The sequence below is a fragment of the Protopterus annectens genome, chromosome 4.part0 (genome assembly GCF_019279795.1).
Source record: "Protopterus annectens isolate FY-2018-M chromosome 4.part0, PAN1.0, whole genome shotgun sequence".
In the NCBI taxonomy this organism is placed as follows: Eukaryota; Metazoa; Chordata; order Ceratodontiformes; family Protopteridae; genus Protopterus; species Protopterus annectens.
Window position 1 is genome coordinate 1,630,127,354 of NC_056733.1, and position 12,212 is coordinate 1,630,139,565.

The 12,212-nt window shown below is 46.5% G+C and overlaps 1 protein-coding gene across 1 annotated transcript in view; it reads left to right on the forward strand.

The window, feature by feature from the left end:
• The window catches only part of G3BP1 (G3BP stress granule assembly factor 1), a gene marked incomplete in the record, with an annotated part of 1,274,318 nt that overhangs the window by 1,168,649 nt on the left and 93,457 nt on the right, over positions 1-12,212 (forward strand).

Consider the following 12,212-nt stretch of genomic DNA (forward strand, 5'->3'; position numbering starts at 1 on the left):
AAATGTGGTTTAGAAAGGCCCAGGGTACATTTCAAGATCCACGTGGTGTTCCCCTCTGTGCTCCAGGGGGAACTAATGTAAGTCACCCTCCATATGGTAGAGGTGGTCCACAGAACCAGGGATCTAGAGATGCATTCTCTGACAGATCCTACCAGCACTTCTGTAAGGAGGCCCAACTGTCCATCTCTGGTGACAGTCAGTGATCATTTTACCCTGCACCAGAGTCTAGCTAGAAATTACAAAAGATTTGTGGGTGCAAACGATTATTTTCAGAGGTTATAAAATACCCTTTTCTCTACCACCCTCTTTGATAGTAAACAAAATCCCTGATCCACACAGAGGGAAGCAGCGGCACTAGAAGTAGATAAGCTGCTAGAAAAAGTCATCCAGTAAGTCTCCCCTGACCAGAGATAGTCCATAAGTTACTCAAGATTCTTTTAGTGCCAATGAAAATGGGACCGAGACCAATTTTGGATTTCAGCAATCTGACCAAGTCAATTCAGTATACACAGATGTTCATCGTGCATACAGCTGCAGTCATAACAGATGGGTTTTCCTGCCGTCAGGCGGGTCCTCGGTCGGCCGAATTCCAAAGTCTAGGTCCGGCGTCGGTTGACGTCGCTTCTTCCCTGACGTCAGTGCGACAGGGGTATAAAAGAACCAGCCAACGCCATTTTCTTCAGTCTTTCTTGCCGCGCAGTGCCCGAAGCAGAAGCAGTTCGCAAGTGCCGGTCAGCCAGCTCCTGAGATTACGAATATTTTCAGCGAAGTCTTCTTGAAAGCTAAGTACCCGTTGAAACTTTTCTTGCCTCAGACCGATGTCAGACAAAGTTAATAATTGCATTTCATGTGGGAAGCAAATACCGCATAAGGATTTTCATTCCCTCTGCATACCTTGCTTAGGCCCAGACCACGACGTCTCGGCCTGTCGTTTTTGTACTACATTCAACAAACGCACTATTAAGCGTCGGGCGGAGTTCGCCCAACACTATTTTGGCAAAAATTTAATTACATTATGTCGTCGGATACTCCGACTCCAGTTTTGAGTAAAAAACGCAGAGATAAGGACCGACATACGAGGTCCGCGACTTCTACCGACACCACGCCAAAGCCGACTGCAGGTGGTCCGGTTCTCAGTGAGGCGCCTACGCAGCCCCTGACTACCGATGACACTTAATTGGCGGTGTCTTCTGTGTTTGAGGTCGCAGGCTCTTTGGCCCATACCCCGGCTACATTTACCGAAGCCACTCTTGGCGGTGAAACTCAGTTTAGACAGACATGCCACCTCTCAAGGTGTTTACAGGCCTTCCTCTTCTTTTTCCATCAAGGCTTTCACTAAGTCTAAAGCAGCCATGCATACTAAAAGACAGGCTCCACAAGGCCCTTCTCAAAGCCCCATGCTTAAAAAACAGATGCTCAAAATGGCTGAGGATTTGATTATCAGGGGTTCCCAACCCTACCCCCGGACAAAAGGCCCAGAGTGGAGGAAGAATCCCCCTCCTCGGACCAGGCCTCCATTATTTCAGACCATTCTGAAGACCAGGAACATTCTTACTCCCCTTTTGAAGATTCTGATGCAGAGGAGTCCATTCCCTCTGTCTCCCCCCCTGAGGATTACTCTTTTGGGGAAACCTTACATACCTTGAGGGAACACTACCACTGGGAAGGCCAAGGGTATTCAGACTCCAAGAAAAGGCTTAGGGATTTCCTCTTACTCCCTCAGCACAGGCCTCTGGCTTTACCTCCTGTCTTAGACATTCTAGATGATGTGTATTTGGAGGCCTGCCTTAACCCAGATTCTTTGCCTCCAGCTCCAGTCAAGCCAGACGGGTATTACCGGGTTCCTGACTCGCACCAATTCCTATACAAAAACCATGCGGCCGATCCAGAATCTATTTCACAGGGTTCCAAGGGAATTAAGGCTTCCACTGCTAAAAATCCATTACCTTCAGAGAGAGATTCCAGAGCTTTAGAAAGGTGGGGGAAAAAGGTATACACCTCGGCCACCTTAACCATGAGAGCATTAAACTGTCAGTTCCATATGTTAAAGTACCAACAGTTTCTGATGTCCTTCATGGATGCATCTGCAGTCATAACAACTGGGTTGTCCTGTCGTCAGGCAGCCCTTCAGTCGGCCGGATTCCAAAGTCCGGGTCCGGCTTCGGCTGATGTCGCACTCCACCCGACGTCATCTCTGTTGGTCTTCGGGTATAAAAGCATCAGCCGACGCCATTTTCCTCAGTCTTTCTTGCCGCGTGGCCGAAGCAGAAGCTGTTCGCAAGTGCCGGTCGGTCGGATCCAGAGATTACTTCTACCGAATACTACTTCGAAGACTTCTAAAGCTAAGTACCCCGTTGGGGACTCTTTCTTGCCTCAGCCGATGTCAGAAAAAGTTAACAATTGTTTAACCTGTGGGAAACAAATACCTCATAAAGATTTCCACTCTTACTGTCTGCCTTGTTTAGGCCCAGCCCACGACGTAGCAGCCTGTTCGGCCTGTGCTTCTTTCAACCGGCCGAGCTTAGGCGTCGGTCGGAGTTTGCAGAACAGTTTTTCGGTTCTGATTTTGCGTACATTATGCCGTCGGATCCTCCGACTACCCAAACTACCAAAAACCGCAAAGATAAAGACCGACACTCGCGGTCCGCGGTTTCGGCCGAAACCATGGTTAAGCAAACCGCGAGTGTCTCGGTTTCGGCCGAAACCGAGAAAACTGATCTAAGTACAGCTGAACCTATTCCTACAACTGAGGCCCCTGCTACAACTCTTGAATCGACCTCAGAAATTTTACCCACTACGGTGGTTGACTTATCAGACACCATCCCCTTGGATGTCTCTACCCCAGCACGTGGTGCTGCTAGGCCTCCAGCAGCCATGTCCATTAAGGCCTTCGCCAGGGCTAAAGCAGCCAAGACTACTAAAACAGTGCCTGTTAAACCCCCACATCCAGGCCCTCTTCTAGTTCCCAAATGCTTACTTTGGCAGAAGATTTAATTTCTTTAATCAGAGGATCTCAATCTCACCCAGATAGGGCCTCTCAGCCCCAGAGAAGAGACCTAGGGCAGAGCCCCTGAGCCAGTGTCCTCTGATGAATCTGCTGATGAATCAGACATAACTGACCAGCCAGAGGCTCCCTTCTCCAATTTTGAAGATTCTGATGCGGAAGAATCCATTCCAGCTGCTTCCCACCAGAAGAATTCTCCTTTGGGGAAACCTTGCATGCCATGCGAGAACAGTTCCAATGGCAGCAACAGGATTTTTCAGACTCCAGAAAAGACTTAGGACCTTTCTGCACCTCCCACAGCACAGGCCCTTAGCTATACCTCCTGTTCTCTCTGTGGTGGATGATGCTTTCAATGATGTTTGCTCCGCTCCAGATTCTTTACCCCAGCCCCTGCCAAACCAGGCAGATTTTACAGGGTGCCAGATACTCATCACCACCTTTACAAGGCCCCACTTGCAGACCCAGAAACTATATCCCAGGGTCCCAAGGCAGTAGCAGCGACCATAGCTAAAACCCTACTCCTTCTGAAAGGGAAGCAAGGTCATTAGACAGATGGGGTAAAAGGTCTACACTTCAGCTACTCTCTCAGCTAGAGCTTTAAACTGTCAGTTTCACATGATACAATACCAAGAGTTTATCCTTGATCAGTTAACTAAAAACTAACCACTGATGAATCTCTTGATAAGAAATATGTATTAGAGATGGTAAATAACATACAACAGGTTAGCAACCATTCCTTAAAATGTGGCTATGATGCACTGGAGGCTTCATTTAGATCAGCCATGACAGGCACAGTGATAAGAAGGCATGCATGGCTAAAGGAACAAGCTCTACCGGATCATGTTAAAGCTAAGCTGCTAGATGCTCCTATGGACAAGACAAGTTTGTTTGGTACACCTGCCCAGCAGGTTATGAAGAAAATGGAAGAAAAGGCAAAATCTGTTCAAACTGTTAAAGATTTCTTACAGGTTCAACCCCCAAGGTTCAGCAGGAACTGGCCTGCCAAAAATTGGTCCTTTCCTGACTCCACAAAATTTCAAAGGGGCAGGAATAGACGTTCCAGAGGCAGAAACCAATCCAGAGGAGGTGCCTACAGAGGACGACAGTGGCAAGGTAACAACAGAGGCACAGACACAGCCACTGCCACTACATCAGCACAACCACAGTGACTTAACCCTAAATCCGCCTACCAGGGAACAAATAGCAGCTCCTCTAGGCGGAAAGTTAACCTTATTTTCAAGGAACTGGCACTGCATAACAAAAGACAAGTGGATTTTACAAACCATAGATCAAGGTTACGGTTTCACTTCCACACTTTACCAGTCAAAGAGGAATGCCAAATCTACCTCCAAATCAAAAACAGAGGCTCTCGCCAGATAATGGAGTTAGCAAACATGAGAGCTGTGGAAAGAGTGCCAACAGCAGAGCAAGGAAAGGGTTCTATTCCAGACTATTCCTAGTTCCAAGAAAGGAAAAAGTTGGAGACCAATTCTCGACCTGTCCACCTTAAATACATACATCATTGTCCCAAAATTCAAAATGCTGACCCTACAGCAGCTTCTTCCCATGCTGGGCAAGGAGTCTTGGCTGGTAACTCTAGATCTCAAGGAGGCATACCTGCACGTCCCCATTCGACCAATCTGCAGAAGATACCTCAGATTTCTTGCAGGATCAGAGCACTATCAATTCTCAGCATTGCCCTTTGGCTTATCTACTGTGCCCAGAGTATTCACAAAATGCCTGGCATCAGTAATCGCCATTGCAGACTACAGGAATTCAAATTTACCCATACCTGGACGACTGCCTGCTACAAGGGGACAACAAAAGCAAGCTGACAACAGATTTACAAAGGGTCATTTACTTGCTACAAGCACTGGGATACACAGTCAATTTACAAAAGTCAAGGCTGATACCATCCCAAACAAGGACATTCTTGGGCGGAATTGGACACAGTAAAACAAATGGCATTCCTGACTACAGAAAAACAAAAGAACTTCCTCTTTACTTCTTGGCACTAACAAAACTGAACAAGTTAACAGCAAGAAAAGTACTGCAGGCCTTGGGCTTCATGGCATCATGCATAATCTTGGTTCCATTTGCCAGACTACATATGAGAAAACTACAGTGGTACCTAAAGAATTTATGGTCCCAACACAGACACAGTCTAGAAACAGAAATCCCACTAATTCCATGCTTAAAACAGGAGTTCCTATGGTGGGCTCAGGCATGCCAGTCAAACCCAGGCCTACCCTTTCGCAGATGTCAAGCAAGCCAGACCATCACAACAGACGCTTCAGACCTAGGATGGGGGCCCACATGCTGGACAAATGCGTGCAAGGATTGTGGACACAGGATCAACTTCACCTGCACATCAACCTAAAAGAAATGCTGGCAGTAAAACTGGCAATCCAAAAGTTCAAACCATTTCTCAAGGAGGGCCAGTTGATAAGGACAGACAACACCACAGTCATGTGGTACATCAACAAACAGGGAGGCACTCATTCATACCCCTATGCAGAATGACCTTGGAGCTGTGGACCCTGGCACTCAGCTACAACATCCAGTTACAGGCAATATTTGTACCGGGGAAAGACAATACTCTAGCAGACATATTAAGCAGAACCACTTCGGATGCCCACGAATGGAAGCTGCACCGGACATCTTCAAGATCATCCCAAAGAAATGGGGAATGCCACAGATAGACCTATTCGCAACACCTCTCAATCACCAGCTCAAAAAATTCTGCACAAGGACATTCCACCCACTAGCATGGAAAGTGGATTCGCTCTCCTTCAACTGGAAAGGCCTAACAGCATATGCATTCCCACCTCTTCCTTTGATACACAAGGTACTACTGAAAATCATGGAAGAACGTCCAAGGATAATCCTGATAGCTCCGAACTGGCCAAGACAACACTGGTACCCACTACTGAGGAGCATGTCTCGGAACAATATGTGGCCAATACCCTGATGCCTTTGATGTTAACTCAGAACAACTACAGCATCATACATCCAAACCTAAAAGCGTTGCAACTAACTGCATGGAACATCACATAGCAGCAGCTAATCCAGAACTTTCCCAAAGAGTAAAAGACATTATTCTTGAAGCACGCAGACCTTCAACAAGAAGGAACTATGCTGGAAAATGGAAAAGGTTTGTCATTTGGAGTACAGAAAGAGGAAAAGATGTGTCAAACATAGATATGCCTAACATTCTGGAGTATCTGGCGAACTTCTTCATTCAGGCCTGTCCTACTCCTCCATCAAGATACATGCATCAGCTATTTCAGCAGAATACAGCTTTGATCCACCTGTTTTTCGCACCCTTTGCTCAGGCAGTTCCTCAGAGGAATCAAGAATGTAAAACCTCCAAGGAAACCACCATTACCAGCTTGGGATTTGAACTTTGTGCTAGAAAAATTGACACTATCACCCTTTGAACCAGCAGCAACAGCAGACCTACAACACCTGTCATGGAAAACTGCTTTCCTACTGGCAATTACTTCAGCAAGGAGGGTTTCAGAACTACAGGCCTTAATGGCAGTGCAACCCTTCCTAATCTTCCACCAAGATAGAGTGTCCATGAGGACTAATCCTACATTTATGCCCAAGGTGGTATCCAGAGTGTCTTTAAACCAGGCAATCCACCTACCTACCTTCTTTCCCAACCCACAAAACAGAGGGGAAAGAATACTGCATACCTTGGATGTACATAGACAGCTACGCTACTACTGGGACAGAACAAAAAATAGCAGAAAGACTGACCAACGCAACAGGAAGGGAAGGAAAAGCTATTTCCAAACAGACAATCTCCAAATGGATAGGAAATTGCATACGATTCTGTTACTCCTTCCATGGAAAACCAATTCCACAGAACATAAGACCTCATTCTACAAGGGCAACAGCCACTACCACAGCCTTCTTACGAGGAGTGGCAACCAAAGACATTATTGAGGCGGCTACTTGGACCTCCGTGCATACATTTGCCAAGCATTATAATTTGCCTCTATATTCCAGATCCCGAGCAGGGTTTGCCACTGCTGTACTGCAAGGGATCCTAAACACACCATAATCTACTTTTATCCTCCTCCCTAGTTGGCTATGGTATTCTACCCAGTTGTTATGACTGCAGATGCATCCATGAAGGACATAGTACAGTTTTGTACCTACCATAAATGTAGATGTCCGAACTGGATAGCATCTGCAGTCAGCATTACCCCTCCTTCCCTCTGTGGTACTCCTAGGGTGTTTACCCTCCTAATAGCTAGCTGTTGGGGGGGAGTCTTTTATGGTGTATTTGTTTGTATATATGTACATACATGCTTATTGTTGTGTTTACCTCTATCTATTTGGAAACATTGGCATCTATCCAAATTTTAGCCTGCAAGAGGGCTTCTGGCATCTGGGGCAAGAAACACTGAGGAAAATGGCGTCGGCTGATGCTTTTATACCCGAAGACCAACAGAGATGACGTCGGGTGGAGTGCGACATCAGCGAAGCGGACCGGACTTTGGAATCCGGCCGACTGAAGGGCTGCCTGACGACAGGACAACCCAGTTGTTATGACTGCAGATGCTATCCAGTTCGGACATCTACATTTATGGTAGGTACAAAACTGTACTTTATCACAGTTGAGAAGCAAAATGTCACAACCTGAACAACCAGACTTGAAGGAGTTGCAGGATTTGATACATAGTGCAGAACAAGTGGGTAAACATACCTTGCAATGTGGTTTTGATGCTTTAGAGGCCTCATGTAGAGCTGCTGTTACAGGATCAGTCATACGTAGACATGCCTGGCTCAAAGAGCAAACCTTACCAGATCATGTCAAGGCTAAATTACTAGATGCCCCTCTGCAAAAAGATGTTCGGTGTTAAAGCTGAGGAGGTATTAAAGAAAATGGAGGAAAAGGCAAAATCAATGCAAACAGTGAAAGATTTCCTACAGGTGCAACCTCCATGTTTCAGTAGAAATTGGCCTTCCAAAAATTGGTCCTTTCCAGCCACGGACAGACCCCAAAGAGGTAGATACAGGCGCCCGAGGGGCAGAGGACAATCTCAAGGATCATTTAGAGGCAGACAATGGCAAGCACCTACACAAAGAGGTGGTGAGGATAGTTCACAGCCATTCAGAAAGCAGAACCAATGACTTTCCCCTTTGCATGCCAAGCAAGGCTCAAATGGCAGCACCTTTAGGCGGAAAACTGGCATTATTTTCGAAAAATTGGCATATTGTCACAAAAGACAAATGGATCCTGGACATATAGACAGAGGCTACAGATTCCACATGTCCTTCAAGGATGCATCTGCAGTCCTTACAAATGGGTTGTCCTGTCGTCAGGCAGCCCTTCGGTCGTCTGGATTCCAAAGTCTGGGTCTGGCCTCGGCTGGTGTCACACTTCACCCGACGTCATAGCTGCAGTTATTCGGGTATAAAGGCCTCAGCCGACGCCATTTTCCTCAGTCTTTCTTGCCGCGTGGCGCCCGAAGCAGAAGCTGTTCGCAAGTGCCGGTCCGTCAGATCCAGAGATTACTACTACCGAATACTACTTCGAAGACTTCCAAAAAGCTAAGTACCCCGTTGGGGACTCTTTCTTGCCTCAGCCGATGTCAGAGAAAGTGAATAACTGTTTATCTTGTGGGAAACAAATACCTCATAAAGATTTCCACTCCTACTGTATACATTGCTTAGGCCGGACCACGACGTAGCAGCTTGTCTAGCCTGCTCTTCTTTTAACCGACGGGTGCTTAGATGTCGGTCGGAGTTTGCTGAACAAATTTTCGGCTCTGATTTTGCCTAAATTATGCCGTCGGATCCTCCGACTACGCAAATTTCAAAAAAACGAAAAGAAAAGGACCGACACTCGCGGTCCGCGGTCTCGGGCGAAACCGCGATTAAGCAAACTGCGAGTGTCTCGGTTTCGGCCGAAACCGAGCAAGCGGTTCTTTTTCCAGCCGAAACCATGCCTTCTACCGAGGCCTCCTCTAACCTGTCAGAATCTGCTTCTGAAATCCAGCCTTCTGTTGCGGTTTCTTCTCAGGAATTATCAGACACTATCCCCCTGGATGTTTCAACCCCTGCATGTGGAGCTGCTAGGCCACCTGCAGCCATGTCTATTAAGGCCTTTGCCAGGGCTAAAGCAGCCAAAGCTTCAAAATCTGTGCCTGCCAACCCCCCCTCACACAGGCCCAGCACTAGCTCTCATATGCTATCTTTGGCTGAGGATTTAATTTCTTTAATTCGTGGATCCCAGCCTCATCCAGACAGGTCCTCTCTCCCTCCTCCAGAAAAGAGGCCTAGGGCAGAGCCCCCTGAACCAGTATCCACTGATGGTTCCTCTGATGAATCAGAACATACAGACCTTCCTGAGGCTTCTTATTCTCCTTACGAAGACTCTGATGCTGAAGAGTCCATTCCTTCAGCCTCTCCACCTGAGGAATTTTCCTTTGGGGAAACCTTGCATGCTATGAGGGAACAATTTCAGTGGCAGGGCCAAGATTTCTCAGACTCCAGAAAGAGGCTTAGAACCTTTCTAAATTTGCCACAACATAGGCCTTTAGCTATACCTCCAGTTCTTTCTGTTGTAGATGATGCATTTAATGATGCTTGCACTGCTCCTGATTCATTACCTCCGGCTCCTGCTAAGCCCGATAGGTTCTACAGGGTCCCGGACACTCATCACCATTTATACAAGGCTCCTTTTGCAGATCCAGAGACCATCGCCCAGGGCCCTAAAGCTGTAGCTGCTGCTTCTACTAAAAACCCTCTCCCCTCTGAAAGGGAATCCAGGTCCTTAGAGAGATGGGGTAAAAAAGTTTACACTTCTGCTACTTTGTCAGCTAGGGCTTTGAACTGCCAATTTCATATGATTCAATATCAAGAGTTTATGCTTGACCATTTAACCAAAAAGCTTTCCTCTGAAGAATCTTTAGATAAAAAATATATTCAGGAAATGGTACATAACATACAGCAGGTTAGTAACCATTCTTTAAAATGTGGCTATGATGCACTGCAGGCTTCCTTTAGATCAGCCATGACTGGCACAGTTATCAGGAGACATGCATGGTTGAAAGAACAGGCATTACCAGACCATTTCAAATCAAAGCTTTTGGATGCACCCATGGACAAGGTCAATTTATTTGGTTCCCCTGCTCAGCAGGTGCTAAAAAAGATGGAAGAGAAGGCGAAATCTGTACAAATGGTGAAAGATTTCTTACAGGTTCAACCTCCAAGGTTTAGCAGGAACTGGCCATCCAAGAATTGGTCCTTTCCGGACTCCTCTAAGGCTCAGAGAGGCAGGAATAGGCGTTCAAGAGGCAGAAACCAATCCAGGGGTGCCTACAGGGGACGCCAATGGCAAGGTAACAACCAGCGAGGCACAGACGCAGCCACCACCACTACAACAACTCAATCACAGTGACTTGACAGTGGCACCGCCTACCAGGGAACAGCTAGAAGCACCCTTAGGCGGAAAACTAACCTTATTCTCAAAAAACTGGCATTGCATCACAAAGGAAAAATGGATTTTGCAAACTATAGACCAAGGTTACAGGTTCCATTTCCATACTCTACCAGGGAAGAGAGGAATGCCAAACCTACCACCTACTCAAAGGACAGAAGCTCTAAAACAAATATCTCAGCTGTTAAGAATGAGAGCTGTGGAAAAGGGTACCATCTATGGAGCAAGGAAAGGGATTTTACTCCAGACTCTTCCTGGTACCAAGAAAAGAAAACAAATGGAGACCCATTCTAGACCTGTCCGCTTTAAACACATTCCTTATTGTTCCAAAATTCAAAATGCTGACCCTACAGCAGCTTCTTCCCATGCTGGGCAAGGAGTCTTGGCTGGTAACTCTAGATCTCAAGGAGGCATACATGCACGTCCCCATAAGACCAATTTGCAGAAGATACCTCAGATTTCTTGCAGGATCAGAGCATTATCAATTTTCAGCATTGCCCTTTGGCTTATCTACTGCGCCCAGAGTGTTCACGAAATGCCTGGCATCAGTAATTGCTCATTGCAGACTTCAGGGAATCCAAATTTATCCCTACCTGGACGACTGCCTGATACAAGCGGACAGCAAGAGCAAGCTAGCAGAAGACTTACAAAGAGTCATTTACCTACTGCAAGCCTTGGGATATACAGTCAATATAAAAAAGTCAAGGCTGATTCCATCCCAAAGAATAACCTTTCTGGGTGCAGAGCTGGACACATCAAAGCAAATGGCATTCCTAACTGCAGAAAAGAAAGAGCAACTACCTCTCTACTTCTTGGCATTAATAAAGCAGAACCACCTAACTGCAAGAAAAGTACTGCAAGCTCTAGGCTTCATGGCATCCTGCATAATTCTGGTCCCTCATGCCAGACTGCATATGAGAAAGCTACAGTGGTACCTAAGGAATTTGTGGTCCCAACACAAGCACAGCCTAGAAACCAAAATCCCAATAATTCCATGCCTGAAACAAGAGTTCCTATGGTGGGCTCAGGCCTGTCAATCAAACACAGGTTTGCCCTTCTGCAACAGCCAACCAAGCCAAACCATCACGACAGATGCCTCAGACCTCGGTTGGGGAGCACACATACAGGGCAAGTGCATACAAGGCTTATGGACTCAAGACCAGCTGCGCCTACACATAAATCTAAAGGAAATGCTGGCAGTAAAATTGGCAATCCAATCATTCAGACCATTTCTCCAAGAAGGTCAGTTGATAAGGACAGACAACACCACAGTTATGTGGTACATCAACAAACAGGGTGGCACCCATTCATATCCTCTATGCCGGCTGGCACTGGTCCTATGGGATGTGGCCCTGAGCTACAACATTCAGTCACAAGCAATTTTTGTACCGGGAAAAGAAAACATTCTAGCAGACATATTAAGCAGAACAACCACAGATGCCCACGAATGGATGCTTCATCCGGACATCTTCAAAGCCATCACAAGGGAATGGGGATTACCACAAATAGACTTGTTTGCATCCCCATCCAATCACCAGCTAAAGAAATTCTGCACAAGGACGTACCACCCACTTGCTTGGAAGGTGGACTTCCTATCTTTCAGTTGGAAAATCCTGACAGCATACGCATTTCCACCACTTCCTTTGATGCACAGGGTGCTTCTGAAGATCAAAGAGGACCGTCCAAGGATCATTCTGATAGCCCCAGACTGGCCAAGACAACATTGGTACCCATTGCTGAGGAGCATGT